The sequence below is a fragment of the Lissotriton helveticus genome, chromosome 8 (assembly GCF_964261635.1).
Source record: "Lissotriton helveticus chromosome 8, aLisHel1.1, whole genome shotgun sequence".
Lineage (NCBI taxonomy): Eukaryota > Metazoa > Chordata > Amphibia > Caudata > Salamandridae > Lissotriton > Lissotriton helveticus.
The window spans coordinates 1,393,354,449-1,393,376,668 of NC_136069.1; the positions used below are offsets into that span (position 1 = coordinate 1,393,354,449).

At 40.7% G+C, this 22,220-nt stretch overlaps 1 protein-coding gene across 2 annotated transcripts in view; it reads right to left on the reverse strand.

Moving 5' to 3' along the window:
• LIPI (lipase I) overlaps positions 1–22,220 on the reverse strand; it is a 212,519-nt gene that overhangs the window by 176,942 nt on the left and 13,357 nt on the right. The gene's annotated exons all lie outside the window — the stretch shown is intronic.

Consider the following 22,220-nt stretch of genomic DNA (forward strand, 5'->3'; position numbering starts at 1 on the left):
TCTAACTTTAAAAAGGAGACAGAAACTAAGTCACGATCCGTCTAGGCATCCAAAGTGCAGGTAAAGTAAGAACTTCTTAACTGATATTTAAAGTTAACTATGCAAAATATATAAAATCGAAAAGTACACTTTAAAGAAGGGAGAAAGACTGTTTTAGGCAATTGAGCAATGTGCACAGGCGTTGTGCAGACACTCAGGGCCAGATGTACGACCATTTCCTTTCGCAACTCCCAATTTGAGAATTTTAGCAAGTCGCAATCTGTGAGTCGCAAAAGGAAATGTACTCATGGGTCTCAGACACATTTTGCGATTCCCAATAGGGTCGCAAATTATCTGCCTCATGAATATTCATGAGGCAGGTCCCAATTTGTGACCCAGTGGAAATGGGCAATAACACAGGAATGGTGGCATGCTGAGGACAGCAGCCACCCTTGTCTTTGTATGCTTTTTAAATAAAGCAACTTTTCTTTTAAATGCATCTCGTTTTTCTGAAAGGAAAATGGGAAGCGTTTCAAAAATAAAAATGAAATGTTTTTGCCTGCTCTAAAAAAACATTTTTGCTGCTTATCACAAAGGGGAAGTGTCTCTGGGGACATCTTCCCATTTGCGACTGGATGTGATTGTTTTGCAACCGCATTTGCGGTCTCAAAACAATCTTACATACCCCTGCGACTCGCTATTAGGAAGGGATGCCATTAGCACACCCCTTTCTAATGGCGACTCACAAAACCTGTTTTGTGAGTCGGTAACAGGTTACCGATTCACAAAATTGGTTTGGTTTATGCTACAAGCCTTTTTAGCGGTCACAAATGGTACGATTCCCCATTTGCAACTGCTAAAAATGGTCGTGCATTTGGCCCTGAGTGTAAAAGGAGCCAATGGGCAAAGTGCGTTGACCCATTGCCCCATGCTGTATGCTGTGGTTGACGGCGGAAGCAAAATGTGATTGACAATTTAACAGAGCAGTGGATAAACGTCTCTGACCAAAAGCCACTCTAAGTACAAATATTATGATTGTATTGTTTAGAAAAACAGTTGTTTGACGAAACAGCGGAAACTATCTCAAATGCCATACCTACAAATAGTAAGCCCATGTTCATTTCATCCAAAAGTTGCTAATACGAATCTAGAAGCAGGGTGAGAATAGCTCACAAAGTTTCAAAATATTCAGGTAAACATTTTCTTCTCAAAGTTGGGAAGTTGCATAACACGGAAAACACTGTGACCTCTGGAAGAAAGCTCGTGGTAACTTCATTTAAGAACACAAGTTTAGAAGCCACTTGGAAGAAAAAACAAATCTACAAAGGGTATACATTTCCGGGCCCCCAAGGAAGAAATGAATGGAAGATATGAAGTCACTTAAGAGGTTATTCAGGAATGCAGATGTACCCAGGAATTCTTAGGCTGAAACAAGTACTTAAATCTCTGTCTAATATGCTGACTATCTTCTGGAAACGGTGCTGTTTCAAGGCCTCAGTAAACCACACTGGAAAAGACTGGGCCCTCGTTTTATGTTGTTATGAATCTAACCACCCAACAGAACTAATGCGGGTCATAGTCACAGTGGGGACCATTATTGTGCCTATCATAGGATACAGCATGAAATGGCACTTGTAGAATAAAAATAAGAAGTCAATGGCACATCCTAAATTATGTGTTTCACAATACAGTGTGGAACCGCGGTTAGCAGGCAATCATGATTCTATCACTTTAATGGAAGGCAGTATCAATGACTGGAATTAACCACCGACTAAGTCAATACATTGTCTTTGTAGGTAAGTAGCATATGGATGCAAGAATAACGTAGAAGGAAGGATTTTGGTCTATGAACATGCTTTTACTTTATGAGTACACTAGCGTGCATTTCAAGTAAAGCAACAATTTTGTTTACTACCTAGGTATGAGTGCTAAAATGCAGTCGTGAGTGCTGGGCTTACATCCATATAGTAGCGCAAATGTTCGAAAGGAACGAGAGGCCAATGGGAACTTTCAAGAAGAGGCAGAACTAACTGGTTTTTGTTGTAAACTTACAGCAGTTTTAGAAAGCAAATAAATCCCTGATTAGGTGCCACAGGCAAAAAAAGAAACAATCCCCCCCCCCCCGAACTTTGACAATGTTTACTTACTCAGGCCCTGGTTCTAAGTTGTGTGGCAAGGAATTTCCATGTGGAATTTGACTCCACATTATTATATGAGTCCACTGTTCTTGCACTTGGATGTCCTGGATGCAGGAACACCGGACCAGATTATACCAGCCGGAAAATCCAGACTTTTCTAAGAACCACAAAACAATTTAAGATCCAGAAAGGCTCATCTGTAATATTCCAGTAGCTTTTTTGGGTTTCCTAGAAAAGCTCCTGTGTAACTTCGAATGGACTGTCCTATTAGCCTCAGATTCAATGAGTACATTGACCTTTTCTGAAATTTGAGGGCAGACAGCAGATCAAAGTTCAAACCTAACTTTTTAGCCTCAGGCCTTCATTCTTTTGAGGTTAATAACATGAGGACAAGAGTATAACCTAAGACCTGCAAAACATCACACTGCAAATCACACTTTTCATATAACTACTTCAGACCGTTTTCCATCTCCTCCAAATGCTAACCATGGATTATCTGAGTAATTTCCAACATAAGCACTATAGTAGCGTAATTTGCGAAAAATCGCACAACGCTTAACATAACTCTCAACCGCCATATTTTGCTCTTTGTAGAAAGCCTTCTTTAGTTAAATGCCTTCGAATAAGCTGCGTATTGAGCATGGTGAGGTTTTTGGTTTTGTGTTAGCTCAACCATAGCTAACGTTTAACTAAACCTCATGTGTTTATGATGTACCACATTCCCCTACACGCCCCCATTCCTTGCTGCATTCAGCCATGGACAAGGCCATATACTTGACCCTATTGGGCATGTGCAGCGGTGGATTCTCACTGGGCCAGTCTGACCTTGCACTGGGCTTAATTTGCTAAACAAGATACGTCTCTGTCTAATTGTGTGCAGATCCATTGAATGATGCCAACCTATTATTAAATCAAAAATGTTTTACCCCACTTTAACTTTACCCCCACTATTAGATCCGCACGAACCTGGGTGTAACTTGCTCCTTGCCTGCCACATTTGTAGCAGATCCATCAAACAGTACTAAATCTGTAGGCAAATGAACGTTTCATTACGTCCCTCTTCAGCTTTCCCCTCCTTAATGGATTGGCAAAAACATGATGTATCAAGAGAAAACTAAATCATACCAGTGTCTCATGCATTTCGCTCAGATTTATCACGCATTGCAAAAGTTATTATAAAATGATGAACACTTCTGCCCTCCCTTTTAACTGTCCCCTTGATGGATCTACAAGAAAATGAAAATACCAAGAGTAGGCCGAACATGCTAGGTCTATGTCAAATGTCATGCAGATTTATAAATGGTGCTAAAATTATTAGCATATCAAAAATATTTAGATCCCATCCCCCTTTTAATTCTACCATACGCTTTCCAGTGGACCTGCTCATAACCTGAAACCCTTGTAGTGAGTGCTACTTGGTAACGTCCATAAACATTTGATGAATATTCATCAACCTGCACCGAAGCTATATGCAAATTAACATTTTATTTCATCGCTTCATTAACTATTCCCCCTCTTAATGGAATGGTATACAATTTGACAAACCAATAGAAAAACAATATTTCCAAGCTTCTGTCAAATTTTGAGTGGATTCATCACACAGTTCCAAAACCTTTTATGTCCCCCCCCCCCCTCCCCGTCTCCCTCCCTCCCCACATCTTATTAACTATGCCATTCCTTGATGGATCTGCACAAATTTGATAGCACCAAGACTTTTTACAAAGCTTTCATGCCAAATTAAATGTATGTTTGTCAAACAGAAGCAAAAGTTAAAACCAAATTGATTTTCACCTGATAAGGTCTGCAAAACTGTAACCTGTTATATGACTAACTGGTACTTTTTTCAAAAGCTAATCTCTCAAAAACTAACTGAAGGGATTTACACCAAACCACAAAAACGTGTTTTTGATTAGCATTCTACTTTCAAGCCAAGTTCGGCATAAATCCATTTAACAGTTTTTCATGTAGCTGCAAGCATAATTATCTATGGAATAGGAAAACTCCTTTTTTTCCCCACCCCCTGCGTTTTTTAACTTTTTCCCTACAGGAAAGTGCACAACAAATCTGGTGCAGATCAATCTATGAGGACAAACCTTTTAGGCGTATCAAAAATGCATGTGTGCTCTGTGTAATACTGTTGGTAGGATAATTTCCCTGAATGCCAGCATTCTGCGGTGTTGTTCCCGTGCATTCGTAATACACTGCATTCTTCCTGGATAAAAGGTAAATCCGCTTAGTGTCTGAAATACCTCGCCAAGAAAGGAACTTTTGCGGTCAGGAAGTCGCCCAAAATACATATGGAAAGATAAATAATGTTTACAAAACATTGGTGATCTCTGTTTTTTCAAAACTTTTTTCAAAACTTCAAAGTCCTTCTTGAAGTATCAGAATGTCTGTCAATAGGGAAGCACTTCAACGGAAAAAAACGTTTATCCTAGAAGCACTTTATAATCAACAGTGCTTCAAATAATCTTCCTACTTGCTTAACTGCTGTACAGAGTGCCGTATATTTTTGACCTTTTAAAGCATATTTAGAAAAAGAGGTTCATGTAGGCACTTGAATAAATGAATGAATAACTATTGCTGCATAGTGCGGATCTGAGAAGGTACTTTCTGTTATGAGTGTTGAATGTGCAGAGTTTCAGAATAGACTGGTTTGTATTATTTTTCAGTGGTGGTTGGCTTCCATGAGGAAATCGGGAAGTGCTCCATAACAGCAGCGGGAGTGAGTCCGCGGCATAAGGAGTGGACTTTAGTTGGAATGGGGCAGCATTTTTGGGGGCGGGGGTGTTTTTATGATTTGCTTTTGATGTGCGGTGGCACCTTTTGTGGATAAATCAGAGCGACATGAACACGGCGTGTCAGTGATCTAGTGTAGTGGATTCAGGAATTGTGACGTGGAGCCCCAGGGCTCGTGCCCAGCTACTTATCGAGGTTTAACGTACCTGAACACGTAGAGATGTGAGATATGGTGGTAAGTGCAGCCTGGGGCAAAATAAGTCAGTGTCGTCGACACTTGTAACTGATTAATACATTCCCCAAGTTTCAACAGGCTGGCTTTGAGGTCAGGTATTTAGGGTGAGCAGAGAAAGACCCTTCGAGGCTGTCATGCTACTGCCTTTTAGCCAGGACGTATTGATATGAGCAGTAACACTAGGAATAGGTGCTAGTGCTTATAATGAGGTCTACCATGAAAAAGGGTAAACCTGAGGTGGTGACATTACATTGATTGTAAAAACATAGTCTGAACTTCACACAGATTTCCCACTTGCTTTGTTTTTTAGGTCTCGCGACCTATCAATGCGCGCAAGTGCATTGAGCGGAGCGAGAATTCAAGTGCTCAAAATCCTCGTCAAACCAAGGGCTTCTTGCTGCGGTTTTGTTTGAGTTCACGTGAATCACGTGACCAAACAAGCACGCACATCAGCCTCCCTCCCTCCCTCCTAATTGCATTTTTTCACAGCCGCACAGCACATCAAAGGACTTCTCCCAGCGTGTGCTGTGCGGCTTCTCCTCCCCTAATTATTCATGGCTGGCCGACCGGCCGTACTTTCAGTTTCCCGGCCGCTCATCTTCTCGCTTGTTTTTTTATTTTCATTCCCGTTTGCCAATGCTTGTTATTATTAATCATTGTTTATTTACTGCTCGTGTCTTTGCTGCATGTTTAGTGTCACCACACTAAACTCCCGAGCCCTCCTCCTGGCGAAATCGTAACAAGGAAGTTGAAAACATTTTTTTAATCTACTCCACTCTGTTCTATGCGTGATTTTTAAAAAATGTGTATGCAGTTGCCCGCTTGTTATGGTCAATCCTTGAGAGGAGCTTGGGTGTGATTCAAAGGTTATAGCCTATTAGTGCTCTCAAAAGCATACATTTTTACACACCAATCGCAGAGGGAATTGCGATATCCATTAAAGGACATGGCATCTCGATTTATCTCAATGCTCTGCCATTTATCAGCATGTCAAAATGCCTTTTATGTGATGACAGCACTAAATAAGCGATCAGTGCAATTGAGTGAAGCTTATCCTTCAAGAGTTGAACAAATACACTTGTTGAAGCGTGTAATAATTATCTCCAAAACCTGGTTTAATGCGAGCAGTCTTCTTTTATGTGCTGCCAGAATTTTACTAAGATTACCCAAAGTTGTACAATGGATGTAAAAGTTGTGCTACATCTAGCAGCAAAAAATGTCTCAACAACTTCACGAAATATTTTACAACATGTTGCAGCAGGGGAAATTGGAATACTGTATAGATTTTGCATCATACGGACAAGCACAGTTATGCTCACTTGCATTCCATTAAAGTACTTTAATTAAATCACAGCCGGAGGAAGTTGTGGGCAACGTTATTTATAATGAATACATATGAAGCCCCTTCACTGCACTCCGTAATTTCTAATGCACTAGCGGAAAAACCTTTAGCTAACTATATACTTCCGCATAGAAGACTCATGCCCCGAAGCACTCTTTACTGTCTCCAAGAAAAAACCCTTACCCTAATCTACCACACCATCTATTGTCCGCCCTCAATTAGCCGCTAAAAACAGCCTCTAAAAACAGACCCAGGTTCGTATACCACATGCTGCGCTTTTGCCCGTCCCCGTAAAAGCTTCCATTACAATTACAAACAACAAACAGCTAGTTAGTTATCCCCATCGATATTAAGTTCCCTTATTCCCACTTGGTGTATGTCCTGACCTTGCTGTTTCTTGTAAAGCAGTAACATTTAGTGTTCTCAGCAGAGAAGTCACTGCCGCACCAATGTGTAATAACAAACTGTTTACCTCAGTCACTTTCTGGCTGCCACACCTTGTTTTGGTTCGACAATAACTGCCATACCACGCAGGGGGGAAAGGCCAGAGGACACATCTGCATGATCGTTCGCGGACGCTTCTGCAATGTTTTAAAGGCAGCAGTGTAAAGTGGTGTGTTTGTGCGCGCCTGGTACGTGACTTTTTACATCTCCTTGGCGCTTTCACTTTACTAAACCAAGGTGCTATATGTGCGCACAAATTTACATCAAGGCGCTTTAAATTCTGGCACGTGACTTTTTACATCTCCATGGCGCTTTCACTAGCTTTACCCCGAATGTCATACAACAAATGTGTCACGTAATGCCCCCCTTCCCCGCCAATTTACGACCTATTTGAGGACATTCTTCTTAAATGTATTTTCGAATTATTGATCAACTATTTTTTTATAGGCTAGCCAGTAAATATTATAGCTATTTACTAGGAGGTGCTACAAAAAGGCAAATGGAATGCAAGTTCTTACAAGCACACGGGGTACAGATGTACGGAATACGAGCAAGCCACTGGTCACTTCATTAAACCGCAGCGCTATGTGTGCGCAATTTTGTTAGCGCTATAGTGTAGATATATACAATAATTACTATACCACGCAGGGGGGAACAGCCAGAGGCCACATCTGCCCGATCGTTCCCAGACGCTTCTGCAATGTTTTAGAGGTAGCAATGTAAAGAGGTGTGTGTTTGTGTGCGCCTGGTACGTGACTTTTTACATCTCCTTGGCGCTTTCACTTTACCAAACCACGGCGCTATGTGTGCGCAATGATGTACATTGCGGCGCTTTATATTCTGGTTTATTAGCTGAGCGTACTAGTGTGCCTACGAACTGCAGGAATATGTGCCACACCCAATAGTCACAGGCTCAAATTTGTGCTAGTCCGCTTGGTTTATCAGCCTCCCAATGTTGATAAATCATTTGTAATTAATCTGACACAGCACTTAATCTTCCAGTGCTCAACACACATATATATCCTTTACACTTGCCATCTCGCCATTGTGTGTTTGTGTGTGCCTGGTACGTAACTTTTTACATCTCCTTGGCACTTTCACTTTACCAAACCGCGGTGCTATGTGTGCGCAATGAACACTGCACTCAATGCAACATACACTCCAAACAATACCACTCAGTGCCACATAATTACACACCACACAATTACACTCTACTGAATACAACATATACTCCACACAATACCACTCAGTGCCACATAATTACACACCACATAATTACACTGCACTCAGTGCAACATACATTCCAAATACCACTCAGTGCCACATAATTACACACCACATAATTACACTGCACTCAATGCAACATACACTCCAAATACCACTGAGTGCCACACAATTACACGCCACATAATTACACTGCACTCAATGCAACATACACTCCAAATACCACTCAGTGCCACATAGTTATATGCAACATAATTACACTGCACTCAATGCAACATACACTCCAAATAACACTCAGTGCCACATAATTACACGCCACATAATTACACTCTACTGAATGCAACACACACTCCACACAGTACCACTCAGTGCCACATAATTAAATGCTACATAATTACACTGCACTCAATGCAACATACACTCCAAACAATACCACTCAGTGCCACATAGTTACACGCCACACAATTACACTCTACTGAATACAACATACACTCCACACAATACCACTCAATGCCACATAATTATATGCTACATAATTACACTGCGCTCAATACAACATACACTTCAAACACCACTCAGTGCCACATAATTACACGCCACATAATTACACTCTACTGAATGTAACACACTCCACACAATACCACTCAGTGCCACAGAATTATATGCTACACAATTACACGGCACTCAATGCAACATACACTCCAAACAATACCACTCAGTGCCACATAATTACACACCACACAATTATACTCTACTGAATACGACATACACTCCTCATACTAACACTCAGTGCCACATAATTACACACAACATAATTACACTCTACTCAATGCAACATACACTCCAAATACCACTCAGTGCCACATAGTTACATGCCACATAATTACACTGCACTCAATGCAACATACACTCCAAATACCACTCAGTGCCACATAATTACATGGCACATAATTACACTCTACTGAATGCAACACACACTCCACACAATACCACTCAGTGCCTCATAATTATATGCTACATAATTACACTGCACTCAATGCAAAATACACTCCAAACAATACCACTCAGTGCCACATAATTACACACCACATAATTACACTCTATTGAATACAACATTCACTCCACACAATACCACTCAGTGCCACATAATTATATGCTACATAATTACACTGCGCTCAACGCAACATGCACTCCAAATACCACTCAGTGCCACATAATTACACGCCACATAATTACACTGCACTCAATGCAACATACAGTCCAAATACCACTCAGTGCCACATAATTACACACCATATAATTACTCTATCTATCTATCTATCTATCTATCTATCTATCTATCTATCTATCTATCTATCTATCTATCTATCCCCCTCACTCTATCTATCTATCGCCCTCACTCTATCTATCTATCACCCTGACTCTATCTATCGCCCTTACTCCATCTATCTATCGCCCCTCACTCTATCTATCTATCTATCTATCTATCTATCTATCTATCTATCTATCTATCGCCCTCACTATATCTATCTATCGGCCCTCACTTTATCAATCTATCTATCTATCACCCTCACTCTATCGCCCTCACTCTTTCAATCTATCTATCAATCGCCCTCACTCTATCTATCGCCCTCACTCTTTCAATCTATCTATCAATCGCCCTCACTCTATCTATCGCCCTCACTCTATCTATCGCCCTCACTCTATCTATATATCGCCCTCACTCGATCTATCTATCGCCCTCACTCGATCTATCTATCGCCCTCACTCGATCTATCTATCGCCTTCACTCGATCTATCTATCGCCCTCACTCTATCTATTGCCCTCAATCTATCTGTCGCCCTCACTCTATCTATCTGTCGCCCTCACTCTATCTATCTATCGCCATCACTCTATCTATCTATCGCCCTCTATCTCTCTATTGCCCTCTCTCTATCTGTCTATCTATCTATCGCCCTCACTCTATCTATCGCCCTCACTCTATCTATCTGTCTATCTATCTATTGCCCTTACTCTGTCTATCTATCGCACTCACTCTATCTATCACCATCACTCTATCTATCGCCCTCACTCTATCTGTCTATCTATCTATCGCCCTCCCTCTATCTATCTATCGCCCTCCCTCTATCTATCGCCCTCACTCTATCTATCTATCTATCGCCTTCACTCTATCTGTCTATTGCACTCACTCACTCTATCTATTGCATCACCACAGCATCACTCAGCACCACCACAGCATCACTCAGGGGCACCACAACATCACTATGCGCTACCACAGCATCACTGAACGCCACAGCATCACTCGTCGCCACCACAACATCACTCAGCACCACCACAGCATCAATCTGTGCAACCATTCAACAACTGGTTCAAATATGTTCTCTCAATGTTTCAAGCTTTATTGCAAATGTCACAAAAAGATGTTAATATTTCACTTCTGTTCTTGGATTTTCTTCACAATAAAATACACTGAACATAATCTTCACAAAAGTTATTTACAAAAGTTTAAGCTATTGCCATTATAAATTACAATAAGTTTTATTTAAGTAATAATGATTTAAAAAAATAAAAGCCATTGTTATTTGTAATATCAATACATCTAAGTCACGTAAATACAACACATATTGCATTACAAATGCTATAGGTGTCACATTTGCGAAAGTTATAACTATTAGCATTGAAAATGACAAAGCTATTAATTTCGCTATTTTCAAAACCAACACAGAAATAAAAAAATAGTAATTTACAATACCAATAGCTCAAACTTTCCTAATGCGAGACCTATTGCATTGCAAATGCTTGTTTATTTTACGTCCAAGAGAGCTAGTACAGGGGCCTTGTATTTTGAATGGGCCCCCTTATTATTTGTTGATGGTGTACGCTGATGTATTGTGCACTTTTTTACAGTCTTCTTATGTTTTTGCTCTTATAAATGCTAATAAAATGTATTATAAAAAAAAATAGTTCATGCCAGTCTGGAAGGGAAAGGGTCAAAGTTGTATTTTGAAGTTCTATTATGGGTTTGGTGGCTTAGTGACTAATGCATCCACTATAGAGGCCTGTGTTCGACCTCATGGTCACAGGTTCCAATCCCAGCGGGTCCACTCAGCCTTTCATCCTTCTATGGTTGACAAAATGAGTACCGTTGAGTTGGGTAACAATAAACATCTGTTATTCAGCGCCAAGATACCCTTGGGTGAACGTGAGCTAAAAAAATACACGTTTCTTATGTTTGCAAATAAACACATTATAAAGTGGATTTAGGTGGGTAATTAATACATAAAGGAATTTGGAAGTAGAATTAAAAGTTACAACCCCTTTCCCAGTTTCCCTTATCTGGCGTCAAGGGGTCCGCTCAGATGATTCCGTTGATGTTTAACAGGCGACACCAGTCCAAGTCGCAGATGACACTGGTTCAAGTCTCACAGAAGTTCAAAGGCAGCCATCTTCCTGGTCCGACCTTTGAGAAAACAAGGACTCCCTATTTTATGAGCATACAGGGCCTGATTCACAAAGGTAAACTTACACCTTTGAGTAAGTTTACGTTTGTTTTGGAATTCACAAAACTGCATTTTTAATAGTAAGTTTAAAAGTGCAGAGAGTCTGCAGTCGGGTGGGGAACTCTGCACATAAAAAGAGAAAACATGCCTATGTTTTTATGTTCTGAGTTCTCTGCCTTGACTGCGGAGTCTCTGCCCTACTTATTTCTGAAATTCTGTTTTGTAAATTCCAAAACGAATGTAAACTTACACAGAAGTGTAAGTTTATTTTATATATATATATATGTATATATATATATATATATATATATATATATATATATATATATATATATATATATATATGTGCGCAAACTCCAGACAACGCCACTGCAGCTCAAGCGCAAGAACCGGAACAGCGAGGCAAGCAGGAGACGGACCACAGCTGAAAATTCACAGGTCTTTTAATTGCAGGAAAGGTGTGGGGCAAGAGGGCAAGACGCTTTTCGGGCTTACAAAGCCCTTGTTCACATGCAATGACACAGTGATTTATTTTTGTTTTTATAATGCAGTGAAACCCGCCTCCCCGCCAATTTACTAATCAGGTCACATGGTCATAGGGATAGGAAAAAGACTATCCGAACAAAGCACAAATGGGAGAACATAAATGAAAGCTCCTTAAAACAAGACATATTTACAATGCGATGATTAAATAACATTGGCCATACTTGTTCATAATGCAATGTCATTTCTTTTCTGTATAATACAATATATACATAATTACTGGATAAATCCATGTGCAAGAAACGCATTTGTGCAAATGTAGCGGCCTGTAAACAGCGGGGGAACGGGAAAAGTTCGGGAAAGTGCAAATAACAAAATCACAATGAATCACTATCTGTAATTCTTGGAGTCATACATTCTATGCATGAATGCATTTCTAAGGGAGGGGAAAAATTGAAATAAAGTGCTAATAGTGCATGATGATATTGGCCTATGTATATAATGCATAAATGCTTAACATGAAAATGAAGGTAAGTCTTGACCTTTCAAAAATGTCATATAAAAGCGCATATAGAAAAACATTTCATACTGGTATAAAAACATCATCATATCAAACGGTGAAATAAAAACACCCTATGTGAAATACGTAAAAAAGTAGAGATTTCACATCTAAAATAGTTAAATATGTAAATACAAAAAGTGCACTATATACAAAGAGAGAAAGCCGAATTCATTTATATTTACAAATAATGACTGACAAGGAACTTGACCAGCCACGGCTGTTTTCATAGAGAAACATAACCCACTCAAGTAAATCAACATTGTCTAGCGCCTATTCCCAGATCACAGGGAACCTGACGTATCTGGGAAATAAATGGGATGGTGGGCCAACAGAGGAGATCTAGTTATATGTGTGGGCATTATATGTTTGATCAAGTCTTTAGAGAAAATGACGTAGATCCTCAGTGTTATTAAGCCCGTTGGGCCATTTACTGTCATATTCTAGGATCAGGCTTGATTCTAGTCGCCTCAGTATGAGCTCACGGTTGCCACCTCTTCTGAGTTTGGGGACTGCTGCTACCACATAATACGAGAGGCAATTAATGTCTTTGTTGTGGGTACTCTCGAAGTGGCGAGCCACTGGATATGTCTGGTCACAGTGTAGGATGGCTCGAATGTGCTGCAAAATCCTGACGTGCACTTGTTGTTTTGTACTGCCTACGTAGTTAAGGCCACAAGTGCACGTCAGGACGTATACAGCAAACTCAGTTTTGCAAGTATGGCTCCCTCTAATTGGAATCTCACTCATAGAAAATGGAGTTCTGTAATGAGTTTTATTTATGCCAAACTTGCAGGCTCTGCAAGTTGTGCATTTACGGAACCCAGAAGGTGATAACCAATTAGGTTTCTGTTGCAATTCAGGGCTACCTTGGTCCAGAATTGAACCCATACTTTGTGCCCGCCTGAAAGTGACCAAAGGTTTGTTGGGTAACAGACATCCCAAAACTGTATCCGTTAGGACAGTAGACCAATGCTGGTTAATGATTCGTCTGATTTTTGTTTCTTGACTGCTGTAGTTTGTAATAAACCTTGGACAGTCAATGTTGCTCGATTCAATATCTTTAGCCATTGCCTTGTTCTTATTCACAGTATTTAGCAATAGGCACGATCTAGAGCAATTTTCTGTTTTTGTCAAAGCCTGGTTGAACACTTTTTCAGAGTAACCTCGGGCTTTCATTCGGACTTTTAACTCAGCTACACATTTTTGGAAATCCTCAGCCTTACTGCATATTCTTTTTAGCCTTAGGATTTCTCCATAGGGTATGCTGTGGATAGTGTGCTTGGGGTGGAGACTGGAGGCGTGGAGAGTCGTGTTACCCGCCGTTGCTTTTCTATATAGAGTAGTTTGTATACATCTATTATCATCCACATAAATCCTGACATCTAAAAATTCTGCTTGCTTGGCACTGATATTTGATGTAAACTTTAAGTTTAGGGGGTTGTTGTTTATCTCTGAGATGAACACTTTAGCCTCATTTTCATCCCCTTGCCAAACAATGAAGATGTCATCAATGTAACGGAGATATTTTATTATTTTCTCCTTTACCCAAGTCTTATGTGTGATGTTGAGGACCCGCTCCTCCCACCAGCCAACGTGTAAACACGCATAGCTGGGGGAGAAGCAGGCCCCCATCGCCACCCCTCTTAGCTGTCTCCAAATTTCCTTGCCGAATGAAAAGTAGTTGTTACCAAGACACCATTCGATCAAGCCCAATATCACCTTGTTGTGTTCATAGTATTCTGCCGCACGTTGACCCAGAAAATGACTGACAGCAATTAGACCACACGAGTGGGCAATACTAGTGTACAATTGCTCAACATCAAGGGTGATTAACAACATATCATCTTGCCACTCCAAGTCATCTATTTTTGCCAAGAAATCACTGGTATCACGAACAAAACTTGGAAGAGAGGTCACCCAGCTTTGTAAGAAATAATCAATATACTGGCCCACATTCTCTCCGCTGCTGCCTATAGCAGAGATAATGGGTCTGCCAGGAACAGGTGACACCCCCTTGTGAACCTTTGGGATTAAATAGAGACATGGCAAGACAGGATGTGCATTGTGCATAAATTTAAATTCATCTGATGAGATAAGACCTTCTCTGCGAAATTGTAGCAGTAGTTTATGTAGATTGTCATTCGCTTTAAGGTACTCTTTGTTGGTAGATTTTAAATAACAAGCAGGATCGTGTAATTGTCTTAATGCCTCTGCAGAGTACTCCGATTTGGGCCAAATGACAATATTCCCCCCTTTATCCGCTGTTTTTACTATGATGTTGGGGTTATCCTTTAGCTTTTTCATCAGTTCAAAATATTTAGCTTTTTGCACATTGTACTTCTTTTTCTGTATGTTGTTCGTTCTTTTATATAACTCCTTGATGTCTGCAATGATACAATCCTGAAAGACGTCGACCGCATCTTTGGTCATCATGGGCATAAAATCAGATTTTCCTTTAAACGGTGTGATGCCTGCACCTTTCTGAGTCATGTTGATTTTTTCCAACCTTTTCTGTGTGCTGGTATTAACCGCATCTGCAGTAGGTTGGGAATTAGTTTCAAAATTAAGATCATGCACATCGAGGAAAACTGGCACATCCGAAGCTGACAATTGGATTGTGCTTGCAGTATTGCTGGTGTTACAGTTTTCCTCATTGCCCACAGTAGATTTTACTTTTTGTAGTACAAAGAATTTCTTTAATTTTAGTTTGCGAATATAGCGATAAACGTCAACTCTGGTGGAAGCATATTTGAAATTTTGTTCTGGACAGAAATTTAGACCAAGCATTAAAAGTTGTTGTTCCTCTGTTGTCAGAGTTACATTTGACAGATTTATGATTGATTTATCTGTTTTTACTTCTTCTTTTTCCATGATTGGTTGGTTTTTTTGTTGTTCCATCCCCCTTTGTTTGTGCTTCCTTCTCCTTTCGCGTCTTTTTTTGTTTCTGCGGTTGTTGTTGCGTTTTTTTGACGCGGTCTCAGTGTGCGTAGTCTTTCGTTTACTAAAAAAGCAAGCTCTTCATCAATTTCAAAAATTGGCATTGGGAGGCCACTAGTACTTAAATCCTCATTTGAGCTAACTGATTCACCAGATGTTGAGGCTATATCAGAATTGGAGCTCACAGAGACTTGGTTTTGTGCCTCGCTTGATTGGGTTGTCAGGGTTACATTCTGAACTGCCTGTCCTTTGCCCCTGAATTGCTGACGCTTGGTAACATTGTACTTGCGGGCAAAAGTAAAAATTTGACCATTTGCATAATCCATTGCATCTCGTTGGAATTTGCTGACTTTACGTGCTTTGATTTTGTTGCCGTGTGTCTTGAGTCTATCAATCATTGCTTCTTTTATTTTTTTGATGGTTTCTGTTTCTTCTATTTCATTTATTTGCTTTTGGATTGTTTCAATCGTGGTCAAAATAGCTTCTCTATCAATAGCGGCGTACCTGATTAGTATATGCACTATATTCATGGAGGCTACTAAGTTGTTCTGGGCCCACTCTTTCAACATCAGAGGGTTTGGGTTCTCAAAGGTGGGGGCTAACATTATTCTCAACCCCCTTGGTACACGATTGGCATCAGCATATTTGGACAAGGAATAGTGCTCCCACCATTTTGTAATTTCTAGCCGTTTCTGTTTCTCCAGTGCCTTATATAATGTTTTAATGTCCGTGTCTCCTTGAGCCTCGACATTGGCGGTAATTGCATCACCATTGCTGCCCGATGTAGTGACCCGATTGAATAGCTGTTCTGCTTCCTCCTCCCTTACACGGAACTCCTCCGCAGACATTATCCTCTGCCCCCACCTAACACTGTCTTCTGCAAACACGCCTCAGTTATTAAGTCGGCGTGATGTGTTTAACTTCGTCTCCCGTTGGAGACTTCACCTCTTTACCTCCGATATGCCGTACAGTTACACTCACCGCGTTTCAATCAGACGCCACACTTTAGTCGGGTCCTCCGACTCGACCGCCGAGTATCGTCTGCTCCACCGGTATTGTTGAACGTTTGGCCACAGGAGGGGGCATCCGCTTAAAATTCCATCCAGAAACTTTGACAAAAGGTAGCTTGATAGCGGATGCCGACTTGTTGAAGAGGGGGTCCGTGAACGGAAACAAGCTGATTTCCGTAATCCAATGTGCGCAAACTCCAGACAACGCCACTGCAGCTCAAGCGCAAGAACCGGAACAGCGAGGCAAGCAGGAGACGGACCACAGCTGAAAATTCACAGGTCTTTTAATTGCAGGAAAGGTGTGGGGCAAGAGGGCAAGACGCGTTTCGGGCTTACAAAGCCCTTGTTCACATGCAATGACACAGTGATTTATTTTTGTTTTTATAATGCAGTGAAACCCGCCTCCCCGCCAATTTACTAATCAGGTCACATGGTCATAGGGATAGGAAAAAGACTATCCGAACAAAGCACAAATGGGAGAACATAAATGAAAGCTCCTTAAAACAAGACATATTTACAATGCGATGATTAAATAACATTGGCCATACTTGTTCATAATGCAATGTCATTTCTTTTCTGTATAATACAATATATACATAATTACTGGATAAATCCATGTGCAAGAAACGCATTTGTGCAAATGTAGCGGCCTGTAAACAGCGGGGGAACGGGAAAAGTTCGGGAAAGTGCAAATAACAAAATCACAATGAATCACTATCTGTAATTCTTGGAGTCATACACTCTATGCATGAATGCATTTCTAAGGGAGGGGAAAAATTGAAATAAAGTGCTAATAGTGCATGATGATATTGGCCTATGTATATACATATATATAGTTATATTTATTTTATTTGTTATGTAAGTTTAGTTTTGTGTATCAGGTCCTTTATGTTTATAAATTCTAGCTCATAGCTATGATCCAATTATGCTCTCAATGATTGTCACAATTCTCTCGCTGCTCCTCATTATAGTCTGATAGGTGTCAAAGCTGAAATTAATGGGCCTGTCTGTGGAGGTACAAAATATGGCAACATGCAGCAGTTAGATACCTTGTGCAAATGAAGTGGAGTACTTTAGTATGTGTACATTACAAACTTGTTTTTTGAGAACATGCCATGTCTATAGACGTACCATTGAAACCATTCCCAGCAATAGCTAAATCTCTGATTCCCAACAAGATACACATTTGGTTGTGTCATCTGTTTGACGACCACAGTTGCACCAAGACCCGGCGAATCGATAGACAAATGCTCTAGGTATACTACAACTTGCAGCCTGTGCTACCGAACTCACTAAAGTGCTACTGCAGCTCACTCACAGATCTGAAATTTGCCAAATCCTCCTAACAACAGCATAAATATGCAGAAGAGTGAGTCGACCTCAGAGAGGCTGACAGCCTTCCTGAAGTACTACCATCACTTGCCCTAGCTGCATATTAGAAAATAATATCAACATTGATTGATCTACAATACATACAATGCCTAACACAAAGGAGAAGATGACAATAAGCATTGGTCTTCCACCTGATCTTTGCTCTCCATCTAGCCCATATCACAAACATGCAAGGGCCTGCTTCCCAAAAGGGTACTTTCCAAACTCACTGAAAAGGTTTCAAACATCCTCCACAATTGAAACCTGACGCATTATTTCAGGGTAAGAAGATACTAAAAACAAACTAAACAGGGAGCATGGGCACTTCCAGACCACATAATGTCCAATCACTTGTGGCGTCCACCAGGGCTCCATATTGTAATTTTCATCCTATAAAAGCAGCCAGTTGGCAGTCTTCTCACAGATAACAGCATGATGGTTCACTAATATGCTGATGATGCACAACTCTACTTGAAAGTCGCCTCAGATCAATGCCTCAAGCAATCCGTGCACATTATCCAGACCCGAATATGCAGCACTTACCTGAAGCTCAACCCAACCAAGTCAAAATTCCTGTTATTTGCCAGAAACAAAATACAAGATACAATGCAAACCTGCCTCAATGACATGAAATTCAACTGCTTCAAAGCCCAGATTTCACCAAATGCCAAGTCACTTGGATTCAGCTTGGATGCTAACCTCACCATCAATGAACATACTGCCAAAAAAGAAAGATGGGCAGGTCACAGCTTAACAAGTCTTACAGGTAAGCACATCAGAACTGCACTAAATGCTTTTTGTGTGGTGTATTTGGACCACACTCTAAACACACATTTTCAGGTCATCTTTAGTGGGATCTAGAGCCCCATTTTATTAGCTTCCTTGTGAGCTAAAAATTCAAAAATAAGTGTCTGTGGGATTTAACATCATGCAGAAACCTGTATCATTATCCTATGTGCACTCGGAAAGAATACGCAATCGCAAACAGGGCAAACAGGGCACAAATGTGTTATATGTTCACTCTACTTGACAATATAAAACAATTCTCGACTAACAAACAAACTTGATTCAGACGTTCTAAGAAAATTACTGCTAATTTCATCAATTGATCGTTACCGCGCAAAACACAATTATAGACAATCTCTAAATATATAAGGATCGAAGTTAAGTAATGACAAAGGGCTATTTCTAGCCCCGTATCATCATGAATTACAGATGAGGAGTCTGAGAGACCCATTTGCTGTAGACAGTCTGAATGACTGTCTTCCTGTATGAAATGGCATCGAGAGCTCTGAGTCTTGCATTGTGTCCTTTAGTCCCTTAACTGCACTATGCTACTATGCCTAATCAATTGGACTGTTGCTCTGGCAGCACCTTCTTCCCACTGCTCTGCTGAACTGAAGAATTTACAAGTTTGGAACAACGCTTTGCTGAGTAGGTAACCCTGGATCATAGAAGACTAGAGGCCATCTGTCCATGAATTTCGTTGCGCGCACTGCATCGCATTTGGGGATGCAGTGCACGCAACAAAATTAGTTTTATTATTTATATGTTTATTTACCTGTATACCTCCGTAATCCATAGTTTACTACCCCCAACTTGCCCCTCCCCACGTCACCGCCCGGCAGGTACTCCCACTACCGACCGCAGCTGCCTATAAATAGGTCCTCACTTAAATCTTTGATGTGACCCTAGTCAGGAAAGGTGATACTCCTTAAATACAAATTGAGCTTCAGAATGATGTAACTTAGAATGAAAGATGTTTGGTATCATTTACCAGTTTTAGAAAAGGTTTAATTAAACATTTTCTTTGTAAAGGTTATACTAGAGCCACGTATCATTGCTAGGGTGCTGACTCTACACCTACATCTCCAAAATCACCATCATGGAAAAAAATCACTAAAGAGTGAATGAGATGGCAATAGCTCAAGCGGAACAGGAAGACAGAGATCCTAAGACAGAGTTCCTCATCACTCACCCTCTCGAACATAAAGAGAACCCTCAAAGTTTTCTCCTTTTCATCCTTTCCTCCTTTCCTGCCTCCGGTGGACAAACCAATATCCTATTACTCTCACATTGCTGACCTTCATTTATCATGTTGTAGACCTCATTCAAATACTTCCCTGCCCGCTGCATTACATGGGTTCCACTGCACTAAGACATCAAATAAAACTCCTCCAAAGCCTTCAATGGATACAAACTTTCAGGAAACCTTTACTAGACTCCCAAAAATCTGTTATTTCCATTCAATTCAATAGTTTCTCCCTACACCAAACCAGCATCAAACTACCAAAAACTCGTTGTTGCAGTTCTCTTCAGTTGGATGACCCAAGTGCTAAACCTATATCAGACACACTCACTTCCATTCTCTTTAATGGGATCACGCCACCACGAAACCTACATCAAACTACTAAACACACTTTACCTCAATTCTCTTCAATGGGATCACACCATCACCAAACCTACAGCAAACTACGAATGCTTCAATCTCTTAATTGGGATCACACTACCACAAAACCTACATCACACTACTAAGCATGCTACTTCTCCATTCTCTTCAATGGCGTCATGCCACCACCAAGCCTACATCAAACTACTAAACATGCTTCTCCTCCATTCTCTTCAATAGGGTCACACAGCCACCAAACCTACATCAAACCACCAAACACTTCACTTCTGTTCTCTTTAATGGGATCACCCAGCCACCAAACCTACACAGGGTACAAGTCCTAAAAAAAGAAGTGGGTGGACTTACCAAGTAGCAGTATGCAAGTGGCATCACGGTGCATGACATCGCGTGTGGCCTCACAGGAAGTGACATCACAACCTCACAGGGAGTGACATCACAAGAAGATATCAGATCATCAAGACCGAACACATATGTTTAGCAGGTCTAATATGAGTACATTTGAGAGCAATAGAAGATTTAACAAATGAACGCAGAATAGTACTTGTCTGTGACTTGAGTTCCATGTCTGAAGACATTAACAGCCCAAATGTGGATGAGGCTTGGTGTCTGACTAACTACAGTATACAAGTCACTAAGTTGTACAAGCTAGGCATACAAAACTTAGTACCATGAGCAAAGCACATTTCATACATTGCAAAACAAATGCTAGACTCTGCAAATGCGAATATCAGAACTGTAAAATGTATTCACCTACCAATCATACCACCATTATATACACTGGCAATTTTTGTACTTTGACCATCAAACAAAATGCAAGTTGCACACTGCATTTGCCATTCTGAGCACGGCAAATTATATTCCCTAAGAACGATTCAGTTACAACTGGATATTCTGCACATATATTAATCTATGTAAAAAAGAGGGAGATACCCTGATTCTAAGAAAAGGGACATTGGAGACTGTCAGAAATTGAGTTGTTGGTTGAGAGGGGTGTGAGCCCTTCTCAAGCCACAGCCATGATCCTTGTAAGGGGGAACTGCAAAACTCGCTAAATCAACCTGTGCATAACCCTTTGGTAGCTTGGCGCAAAAGCAATCAAGCTTAACTTAGAGGCAATGTGTAAAGTATTTATGCAACACAAAAACAGTAATAAAGTAAAAAGATACACAAGGAGCATCTTACACCAATTTAGAAAAATAGAATAAAATTTAATAAATACAATTACACCAAGACAATAAACATCCAATCAATAGAATCAGAGATAAGAAACTTGAAACATTTGAGGTAAGTATAGCACCTAAAAGCACAAAACACCACTTGTGGATATCCTGGTCTTGCGTGACCAGGTGAAAGTCTCACAAGTTCAAGCAGACCAGGAAGGAGCAGGGACAGATACAGGGACCAGATTAGTCCAGCTGAAAAAGTTAGTGACCTTCTAAAGTTCATCGCAAAGAGTTCCATTAATGGTGGAGGTCACGAGGAGCAGGGAAAGCAACACAGATGGTCGACGCTGTAGCGCAAAGAGCAGGCTGGGCATTACTGACCGTCACTGCTCTACAGTGAAGATCTGTTGGGGGTAGCAGACAAATTTTGCTGGAGATTCACGTTGGTGGTCAACACGCACTGTCGACACTGTAGCGCGAAGCCGAGATCTCGCGTTGCCGTGGTGGCAGTAGCGCGAAGAGTTGCGTTCACTGGAGCTTCATGTTGGCAGTTGGCACGGGCAGCAAGATCTTGGTGCGAATAGGCCCAGTCTCAAAGAGCACAAAACTTTAGGAGTTCTCCTTTTTGAGTCAGAGGAGTGCACTCTGATGCCAGCCAAGTTTCCAGGGCCTTTAGAGGCAC